The 11,682-nt window shown below is 40.9% G+C and overlaps 1 long non-coding RNA gene across 1 annotated transcript in view; it reads left to right on the plus strand.

Annotated features, from left to right (window-relative positions):
- The first annotated feature begins 6,730 nt into the window (after positions 1-6,730).
- The window catches only part of LOC149919612 (uncharacterized), a 79,724-nt gene continuing 74,772 nt past the window's right edge, over positions 6,731-11,682 (plus strand). Inside the window, exon 1 of the long non-coding RNA XR_016468008.1 lies at positions 6,731-6,813. This is a non-coding gene — a long non-coding RNA (uncharacterized LOC149919612). The remainder of the gene's footprint in view (positions 6,814-11,682) is intronic.

An 11,682-nucleotide genomic window follows, 5' to 3' on the forward strand; every position in this document is an offset into this window, starting at 1 on the left:
AGGGTGTATTACAGACATCTTCAGTAGGCGTCTATTTCTGTTCCAGTAAATTCATTATACCAAATACCTAGCACAATAATTAGATTTTTGCGAGTATATAAAGTTCATCATTCATTATATTGCATGCACTTTTGACCTATTCATGCTGTTCTAGTGAAAGAAGCTTCCCATCCTTTTTAGAGGAAAATATATCTCTAGTTTACCATTCCTGCACTGTCATTTCCTTCTGTTAGCAATTATTGCATTCACTGATTCATTCATTTCTATGTATGTTTGAGATAACTTCACAGTCTCAATTTCTGCAGTCATACACATGAACTGAAGTCACAGAATCACAGAACTATGGAGGTTGGAAGGGACCTCAAGAGATCATCAAGTCCAACCCCCTGCTAAAGCAGGTACCTTACAATAGGTCGCACAGGTAGGCATAAAGATGAGTCCTAAATATTTCCATAGAAGGAGACTCCACAACCTCTTTGGGCAGCCTGTCCCAGTGCTCTGTCACCCTTACCATATAGTTCTTCTGCATGTTTTTATGGAACTTCCTATGTTCAAGTTTTAGGCCATTGCTCCTTGTCCTATCACTATGCATCACTAAGAAGAACCTGGCCTCATCCATTTGTCTCCCACCTCCCAGATACTTATAAACACTTATCAGATCCCCCCCTCAGTCTTCTTTTCCCAAGGATGAACAGACCCAGGTTGCTCAGCTTTTCCTCATAAGGGAGATGCTCCACCACTTTATCATCCTGCCTTTTTTGAACTGAGGAGCCCAGACCTGGACACAGCACTCCCCTGATGAGATGTGACCTCATCAGGGCAGAGCAGACAGGGAGGATCACCTCCCTCAACCTGCTAGCCACACTCTTTGTAATGCACCCAGGATACCATTGGCTTTCTGGGCCCCAAGGGCACACAGCTGGCTAATGGCCAACCTGTTGTCTACCAGGACAGCCAGGTCCTTCTCCTCAATAGGTCAGCCCCTCACCTATCACTGCTTATTTGTGATAAAGTGTCACTGGTGTTTAGTGGGATGTGGCACATCCTTGGAGTGCACGTGGTCCCTCAGGATTCTCTGGGGGAAAGAGCTTCCGTGTTGGTTTCCCTCAAGCAGGATCATGCTCCTTTGAATTTTGTTCCCCACTCCTTTTGCAAACTTACAAACAAATAACAACCTATTTTCCAGAGCACATTTTTTTCATGCCACCAGACTTTACAAATCTCACAATCTGCAGAGGCTCAACCTATCTAGGAAACACACTTAAAAGTTAATTTACTTTGTCCTTAGTTATATTCTTCTCTGCTGTCAAAACAATGTAGTTTTTAAGAAAGAAAATGCTCTTTTTTTTCCATAGATCCTCAAGACCTTTTTAAAAACCTAAGGTTAAGAATTCCAGCATGAAATCTTGTGCAACAATCAGGGAAGGGTGGAGATATAAATATCATAAAGTACAAATTCATCACTAAATCTGGAGCACATCCACAAATTTAAAAGCCGGTGGGACACTCGGCGTAGAGATAAACACAGATGGACAAGAGCATTGCCAGAGAGGAGGATTAGACAGGACCCATGAGTGACGTTAAGGAATAGTCAGATCAAGGCAGTGCATTTTACTCCCACTAACATCCTTGTTTTCCACCTCTTCCAGTAAGACGAGGCAAGAAATGTCTTACCCCCCACTAAGAATTCTTGCAGCAAAGACTTTTTAATGGTGCAGTCAGTGTGTTCTGCTTGGGTCTGTGCTTCTGGCATCTCTCTATTTAGAAAACTGTCCACTCCATGACCTTACTGTGCTCTTCCCACTTACTATGTTGTTACTCAGCAATGGGCAAATTCTCCCTTGTGAACTCTGTCCGAAATCCCATGACTACCCTTGTTGGCTATGTGTCCTCTTCTAAAACATTCAGCTCCCTGAACCACACATGGATAAGCTTGCTTCTTGGTGTAAATTATTTCACTACCCACAAACACATTGCATACAAACACCAAAATCTTCCTCTAAATAAAACGTTGTTTGGTTTTGTACCATACCTGGATAGCATCCTCTAATAAAAAAAAGACACACAACACTGCTTTCTCTTCTTCCTTGCTTCACTGTGGAGGCTTTGGACTCACTGTTTGTTTCAACATGTAAAAGAAAAGTTTTCATTTCTGAGATAGCCCATTCCCCTTACAATTCTTTGCTTTCCATACTTGTGTAGTCACACAACTACTATCAGCACCTCTATTACAAGTGCTTCATGTCTTATCAGCAGGGAGTGATGCCTCCATCTCAACAGTCGACACCCAACACTAGCATTGCTCTAGCTGATGTTTGTAAAGTAAACCCTGAATTGGTTTAAGCAACTCTCATTCCCACTTCTGTACATGGTGGGCACTCACAATGAATTTAGTAACCTAAAAAGCATCCTGTGTGAGTCAAAGTAAAAAAATCAGTGTGGGGTTTTTGATTTTGCAATGCACATCACTATATTTATCCGTAAGGAATGATATGCCAGAAGTTACAAGAACTCATGCAATTTTGAACATGAAACCTCTAGGATGACTCTTAAGATTTTGCTTGACTTATCTGGGAAAAACAGACAGAGTTCCTCTTCAACACTAGCCACAAGCTGAGATGAGCTTAACACAACAGTCAACTAATGCATTTTGGATATTCACACCTAAAAGATACTTGTTACTCTGAGACAAGTCAGCTTTACTGATAGAGTCTCTGTCGTTAGGTATGACTTTTCTTTAGACTTTTTCACTTCCTGATTATTTTTTAATACATGGTAGTTGTGGATGCAATCAAATGCTGCAGCTGCTGGCTCCCATTCATTTCTGAGCATGGCTGATGCATACTGCCTTGGTGCGCTGAGACTGTACTGGTGCCTGCATCCCAAAGCCTTGATTCCCATTTAAACTGAGGCCTGATTCCCTTTTACAGTCCTATAAAACAGCAATGGAAAAAGGCCTTAGCAGGAAGAACAGGGAGCTGAACAAACTGAAAATACCTATTTGTGAGGTAGCTAACCCAAGATATTTTGGCCACCTATAAAAACTTTTTCTACAGTCATCCCAGAAAGTTGTTAATAGCTCTTCATAGTAGGGCCAAGACACGCTTTTTAAAGGGTTTTAATGCCCATTTCATTGCAAATCCGATCTTTGTTTTTGCCTGTTCCGCAGCCAGCAGCTATGAACAAAATAGACTTCGAAGCCTGCAGCATTATTAATCTGAGACTTATAACAGTAATGGAGAGAGAAGGAAATAAATCCATTCTCTTAGCACTACTAACTCAGTGTAATGGCCCCAGAATGACAAGCTAAATATTACTCCAAAATTATCAGGTTTCATTTCTCATGACGGATAGCAAGCAGCAGATTGTACTTTATCTTTCTAAGCTGAGTTGACTGCAAGCAAGGAATGCACAGAATGCCACAGCCTTCCATTCCCCCTGCAAAGCCTCTTCCAGCAGAAGCTGTGTATCATAATGCAATATTTAGCACTTTGTTCTTCTACTGCTTAGTATGAGACATACCCAGAGCAAGATCGTTCCCCAGGAAATTAAAAAAAAAACAACAACCTGAAGCAGTTTCCCTTTGCGAGCCTACTGAGAGTACGCCTGTGTTGACTCTGGAGGAGATTGCAGGGCTTGGTTAGGCAAAGAATCTCACAAAATATATCATCAACATATCTCTTGAACTCAGCTTTGATCAGCTTCTTTTACTGTCCAGCAAAACAGTTGGTAACCACTAAAACATGCGGAATGATGTCATGTGGTACAGCAAGGATCAGCCCTGAGTATAGGATGGTCAAATGCCTTTAGAGTGAAGGCACTCTTCTCTGTCAAAGGCATATCAGAGCAATGACAGGTCCGCACTTTACGGGTGCCCAAAGGCTTTGCAAGTGGTCAGAGTCACCAGGGATAAAAGGGCATCTTAATTTCTAGTGAACAACTTTCATTTATCATCACGTTCAGTGTTGCATGATGATAAACTGTCAAGTTTTCTGCTGTTTTTTTCTTCTTTTATTTCTCTCCCGATAGAAAAGTTGCCTAAATAAAGAATCTCTTCTATATTTTATCATTATTCTTACCAGTCTGATAACTTCAGTTCCTATAGAAAGAAAACAAGCAGCAAACTGAGTTTAGAAATATGGGGAAGGCCTGGGGGAAGCATTTACACTGTAATTAGATCTGTTTTGAAAACTGAAGATTGAAATAGAGTTCAATTAGCAATAAAATTAACTGAGTTGCTCAAAGGCTTGGCAAATAAGATTTCTCCTTCAAAAATATTTGTGCTGATTGTTAGGATCTGTAGAAGTTGCAACATATCTATCAGAGGAAATTTCAAACTGGTTTAAATACTCAAAAAGCATAGAAAGGCATATTTAAGGGAAGTAGATCTAAAGATGCATTCCTTTGATAACAGCTGATAGATTACCATATTAGGAAAACAAACAAAACTAAACGACCTTGATTCAGGTCTCTTCTGTTCATTTATCGTTCCTTAAGAAGTTTTCCCCCTCATCATAAACTTAGGCTAGGTATATTGGAAACCATCAAGAGCAAATTAGAGTGCACCAAAACCATACATTTCAGGCAGCATGGGAGAGCCTGTTCTAGGTGTACAGCATCAACCCCAGAATGATCTCATTGATCTCAATATGTAAGGAAAATGTTGCTGGAGTCATCACTCCCTGTGGCTGCATTTCAAGTGGGTAATGAGCATGCACAAAGTCCCTGGTCCCTGAGCACCTAAGCTGAGGGCTTGCACGTACCTAGGAGTAGTTCTGCACTGCTCTCCAACCGCACAAGCCTAGGCTTTGCAATTGATACCACTTGTACCATCTGCATCACTTCTCTTTGCTAGGTGTGGACCAAAATTTTGCTATTTCAGGATCATCTTTTTTGGACTGAGGTCCCCACTTCTTTTGCCAAATGTGTAGGGAAGCATCCACCATGCCAGTCAAATGTCTCTGAGGATGCTGGGAGAAAACCAGAAGCAAATTGTTTTGTAGCCAATTGGTTTGAAGTTATGATGAATTAACCTCTCCTTCATAAAATACATTACCAGCAAGACAGAGCTGCCTCTTCTTGCATTAATTGTTTCTAAAGAAGAGTACAATGTGGCATCCAAATACTGTAGTCCTGTTTTACTGGTACTTCTCAGCAGGTCCGAAGGTAAAGTTCCTATCACTCAGTAAGTCTGTCATCATGTCCAGCAGAATACACAAACATCCACAAACCTCTGTCTCCATCCTTACCCTATTTTCTCCTGTTTAAAAGCAAGAGTACAGGGACAGAGTTGCAGTGTGCAAACTCTGGGTTGGAAAACTTGCTCATCTTTCTATATTTCCAACTTTCTTTGATGCTTCTCAAGGGCTAAGTGCCTTTTCTACAAGAAAAGCTTATGTATTTTCTTAATTCAAGCATTTCTGAAAAATGTTTTGCAGAAATTATTTACCTTTTTCATACAAAGATCTCTTCACATTGTGGAATGAGCTCAATGAGTTAGAAGAGAATAATGGGGTAGAAGAATGGCACTGCTTTCTTCACTCTGTCAGTAATGTGCTGTTATTACAAGAATGCTTTGGGTTATATTTTTTCTGTGCTGGAGTAATAGACTGTGCTTTAATCTTTTGTCAGTTCAGTTGTTTAGATCCCATTTGGAAAGCTGCAGAGAAAATGCTCTTTTCATAAAAACAATCCAATTCTTCTGTAAATATCTGCTGTCATATTTATCCTTCTGGAATGAAATCCAATTTTTCTTTTTTTATTATTTACTTGCTACCAGAGGAAGCAATAGTTGCAAAAACTGTTTCTATAGGTACCATTTGTGAATGTAAACAGTTTCCGATTTTTTTTTGTCTGAAAATTTAAGTGGTTTCGTAATTTCTGGTGCTGATCTGCATGTGTTGTCATACAGAAATAGACTAAAGCATGCTGAACCAACACGTAAGCAGCAGAGAAGGGGGAGGAATGGACCTGTTTTAAAAAGGACTGGAGATCGGAATGGGAGGCTGAGAACACAGATGAATTACATTTATGTGAGTTGCAAAAGGGAGTCATTCTCCACATTTGGAAAGGATAAGAAATATCAGACTGTGCTGTGATCTCACCATTCAGAGCTGTAAATCCAGGAAGAAAAAAAGGATCAGTGGAGTACAGCTTGAATCAGGATATGAGCCTTCTGTGAACATGACAAGGTAGATGTCTTTACTACAGACTAGTGGTGGTTCATTAGACACCACGGCATAAATGCCTTTGAATTTTTACTGCTACTTGATGTCTACTTTTAGGGACATTTTAAGCAAAATCACTTCGTGATAAATCACTCAGAAAGGGTAGAAGGAAAAAAAAAAAGCAAAGGAAGGAGCAGAAAGAGGGCAGATAGCAAAATGAGAAAAAAAATTGTTTGCTATGTAATGCTAAGTTTACTAAAAAGTAATAAAACAATGACCTTGATGAGGTTTTAATACATATGTGAAACTTCCCTCCAACAGTTTTGGGGTATCTCTGCTCCCAGCAAATGTTTGGCAACCCTGACACACATGTTCCACTCTTGTCTCAGGCAGGTTGGCAAGAGGCACCCACCAACCACTGCACTGGGAACATGTCTGTGATGGTGTAACCATGTCACAAGACTGGTCTCCATGGAGCTTCCAGCATGTTTGAAAGATATTTCTTTGTGCAGGCTTAGCTGTTCTGCCCAGCATCATCTCCCCCTCTGTTGAGTCCTTAAAGGCCAGCTGCTGTCTGAAGAATGACTTCAGCCCCACGAGACCAGGAGATGTGGGTAGTCACACCAAGTGATGCAAAGCCTCTGAGGTAAATGATGGCACAGTGAGCAGGGAAATGGGAAATCAGACCCATGTGGCTTTCATGGGTTGGGTTTTCTTTCGTATTTGCTGCCTTGTTAAGAAGAAGAAGTCTGTCTCAATTGTCAGAGAGCAGAACTGGTATCATACTACTCTTCATTCACAATCCCAGCCTAGATTTCACACAACATTGATTCACTCCACTTTGTGTGTGTGTGTGTGTGTCACGCAGTATAGCAACTACCAATAAAACTTGGGCATTCAGTTTCATCACTTCAGACACTGTGTTGGAGCTGGGCATTGGCTTTTCTGTTCTATTGTTCCCAAGCTGTATCTGATAACATTTCATTGGCTCTGGACATTCATTTGTCTCCAGGTTCCAACACTTGCATGTTTTATTATAATTCAATTATCTGAACAGAATAGTTTCATCTCTCCCTGTTACATAGCCGTGCATCTGCTTCCTCCAAGCTGCTAAGTTACAGCAAACTCCTGATTCAGTCTGCAGTTCTTTTGAGCTCTGAATGCCAGATGCTGTGGTTTCAAAAGATTAAAACCAGAGATGAAACCTGATTGTTGTTCCATGCATCTGCTTGAGATTGGTTGTTCTGTTTATTTTAGAGAATTCCGTTGGTGCAACAAAAAAGCAAGCATCCACTCTGCAAATCTTGTTATGCTGGATTTTACATTCACTTAATATCACAGAATTGTAAAATGGTTATGGTTGGAAGGGACCTTTAAGATCACTTAGTTCCAATGCCCCAGCTATAGGCAGGGACATCTCCCTGTAGACCAGGTTGCATGAAAGCCTCATCCAGCTTTCATGTTGAGGTAGCACTCAGCGTAATGGCTTTTGCTAATTGTTAGTCATGTTAATTTTGCAGTGAATAAAAGATTTTAGTAATGATTCTCTGAAAAAGAAAAGTAGATAATTCCTTCCAGTACCTGAAGGGGCCTACATGAAAGCTGCCCTCTTTATAAGGGCATGTAGCGACAGGATGAGGGGAAATGACTTTAAACTGGAAAAGGGTAAATTTAGTCTAGATAACAGGAAGAAATTCTTTGCTGTGAGGGTGGTGACGCACTGGAACAGGCTGCCCAGTGAGGTTGTGGATGCCCCATCTCTGGAGGCATTCAAGGCCTATGATTCTATGATATGATTCTATGATTCTATGACCATATAGACATGACTTCTGGTAAATAATTTTTAGAAGATGGGTAAGAAAAGCAAGGCTCACATTTTTTGATTTAGATCTACCACCTTCAGTGGTACAGATGTACAGGCACTCACAAATCAGAAAAACAGGACTGCTCCCTGCAATCTGAGCAGCCAAGCTCGCACCTGAAACTGCATTTCCCACACAGCGCTGAAATTCTTGTTACCACCAGACTATGGCAGACATCAGTGCATTCAGGTACCATGTCTAAATGACTTTTTAAGGGGCTGTATAATGTCAGTGCTTTGAGGAGCAGACATCAGAACTAAGTAATTTGGATGGTTGTCTGCAGAAACAGGCACCAGTTAGAATAATATGCATAGCTAAAGTGTATGTACAAGGACTGTACAAGGTGATTTGCAACTGCTTTAAGGAAAAAACAATGTAAACTGGTATACTGAAAAGTTCTAGGACAAGGATATCAGCCATTTCTGTTACAAGGGGTGCAATAAGTTTAATCAAACGTAATGCTGGCTTTTAGCTTTGGAGTGGGTGGACTATGCAAGCTTGTGGCAAGCCTGGCTGAGCCTCCGTGATGTATGTGGATTTGACATCCAATTACATCCCAGAGCATTCTGGGAACATAGATAATGTTTCTGGTGCCAGGCCAGGTTAAACGCATCCGGCATAATAGACCCTGCAGATGCTCAGTTGGACAGATGCAGAAAACTTGATGTTATCCCATTTTAGGATGCCAAACAGAGCTTATTTTGTTCTTACAAAGCAAGGACATAAGAGACATGATGAGGAAGTGGTTTACCGCAACAAAGGCATTCATGGCTTGTAATGCCCTCCCAATTACAAGGAGCAGACAATTGTTCTTCATAAATGTTAGAGAGAGAAAGCTGGAAGAAGAGAAAAAGCAGCTTGCCATGAGCTAGAATAAAAAGGCTGTACGTGAAAATGTGCACTCACATAGGCTGATGCACATCTGGCACAGCTCCACTGTAATCAGTGGTGTTAGCCTGTACTTGCATCCCTCTACACAACAGCTGCACCCGACCCCAAAATCGCCTCCTGTAATTGTGGCAAATGCCGCCTCACCCAAACCACTCCTTTGTTCTCTCCAGAATGCTGGACTTCCCGACTTTCCAAACTAGGCTTTTGCTTAAAAGTCATAACGATGAAAAATTATACCCTGTCCTCTCTCTTCTGCCACATATTTTATTTGCCAGGGGACTTCCTAGGAGGAAAATATCATCAGTGATGCAAACTCCAGCTACAGTGAGAAGTCTCATATCGTGTTTGCATCCTAGTAAAGGCCATATTTGTTCTGGGGCTGAGGGATCACTCTCCCTGCTTTTGTCCTATTCTTTTGTTACCAGAGTAGTTGTGTTAGCATTAAATGGAACAGTATAATTGTGAATTTGGCTCTTCAACTTGGGCTTTCTATGAGGCAAGGGGGAAGGGTTCGAGGATGGATTAGGCATAAAGAAGGTCCCAAACCACTTTTTTTTCAAGCTACTTGAGTCAAAATATATAAATGATATGTAACACTGGGAGAATAAATTTCAAAAAAAGGCAGCACAAAACCCTGAGGTTTTAGTGAGCTTTTATGGACCTCTTTGCGAAAGTGGCTTTCTGTACATGTCCAAGTGGCAACCAGTAAGACTTGCTTTATATGGCTGTCGGTCAGCTTCAGGAGATAAATCTAAGGCTCTTCACTTCTCATCTGTGTGTTTCAGGCTGAGACATGCAGAGTATGTTATGTTGCTAGGGAGTGCACCACGTTAAAATACCCAGAACAGAAAAAACTCAGAGAGCTTCCATCTGCCCCAGAGTCATGAGTGGCCATAGTTTCATTATGAAACAGCAGTAATATCTTCTCACTGTATCTTACTGAAAAGCTTTGTGGTTGCTGAAAAACTTGTGTGGGAAATGATGGAGGTACATCCAAGGCAGAGCAGAGACAAAGAGCAGAAAGATGTCTGTCACCCTGAAACTACAGCTGCTTTTAGCAACCCTGATGAAAACAAGTTTCCCATTCGAAGGAAAAGAGTATGTGGTTGTTTTTTGTTTTTGTTTTTAACAAACCAAATAGAATCATATTAATCATCAGCAGCAATCAGATGTCAAAGAGTGGTTTCATTCTAGTGCTTTCATTTTACATGAAGCTGATGAGCAGTGACTGCAGGACCAACAAAGTCACTTATTTTTTTCATATTCCATGTGTTCGGATTGCCTGACGAGGTAACTTCAAAACTATGTGGAAGACACTTTTCCCTTAGTGCAGCACCTGAGGATAACACTGAAGTAAGGGAACCCTTGCAGCACGACACAGAAAGGGCAGTGTTGTGGGCCCTTGGTACCCATTGGCACAAGATAACAACTGCAACATTGCACTAATATATGCAGGGCCTCAAAGAAATAAATCTTGCTATTTAAACTCAGATCAGTCAGAGGCACTGTAGACTGGGAGATAGTAATGCATCAGTAAGGCACTGGCTGCTACTAAGATATGGTCCTGGTAAATGAGCAGCTCATCTCTGATTAGCATGAATGTATGGCCAAAACTTTGTTAAAAAAAAAAATCCATTTTTCTTAGCTGGTTGATAAGAAAGTTGGTATTTTCAGTCCAAGACAAAGCCATGACTCAGAAGACATGAATCAAATGACTAACCACAAGAGATAAATTGGGTATGATCTTCTCTAGCTCAGCCATGCCAAAGAACTTCGTAGCTTAATAACACTGGTTGACACTGGCACAATCCCAGTGGTTCCCAGCGTTTCCTTATTAATGTGAATGTTTTCGACTCAGCACTTCCACGGTTTCATAAACATCGAAGGCTGACATCATTTAAACTCTAAAAAGCATTTATAAGCATTAAAGCTCAATAGCAAAGCTAACCTGAGGCTTGAGTTAAACCCTGATTTATGCACTGAAGGTTTCAACTAACCAGGCTATGGGATGCCTTCAACATAAAAGTGAGTTTCTCATTTGCTCCTTTCTCTGTAATAGAACAAGTTAAATCCCTGGAACCAAATCCTCAACTTCTAGGTATGTTTTGTTCAGTTTGGGTCCAGTTGCAGTCATTCAGTCACAGATGTAGCATAATTCACTTACTGTTCTGAAAGTATGTGGAGACACTTAGAATAAGGGCAGCTTTCACAAAAGAAATCTTCCAGGTCACTGCTAATATAACTATGTCTCCAAGCAACTAGCAGTTCTTTGTATTTTGGAACACAAGATAGAACTAGACAAGACCGATTTCATGGTAACATCATCCCTGTCAAAAAGGATCATGCACAGCACACACTATGCCCATAGCATTAAGCCAGCATTTGCTTAAAAGCAACACCATACTTACCCTTTCCCCTGCAACAGCTACAATGGGAAAATAGTCCCTACTCCATGCTTCTGTGTTACAGTGAGCTTTGGTGTCTGGAAATCTATGTATCCAGCCCAAACTGAAAACTGTACCTAGTACTTCCAATGAGTAAAAATGGTTCTGTGGTTCAGAAATCCTAGCTTAGAGCTTTTCCTTATGAATACAGCATCTTGAATGAAATCAAAATTTTGTACAGTCCATACAGTGGACTTCAAAAATTCCATTTAACTAAACTTGCCAAATCTGACTCCACAGTTTTGTTACTACATCCCTTGTGATCAATGGCTCTATGTCAGGGTGAAGGCCAGTCACAAGCGGTGTCCCCCAGGGGTC

Source organism: Phasianus colchicus, chromosome 1, assembly GCF_987193195.1.
Source record: "Phasianus colchicus chromosome 1, bPhaCol1.hap1.1, whole genome shotgun sequence".
NCBI classification, from domain to species: Eukaryota; Metazoa; Chordata; class Aves; order Galliformes; family Phasianidae; genus Phasianus; species Phasianus colchicus.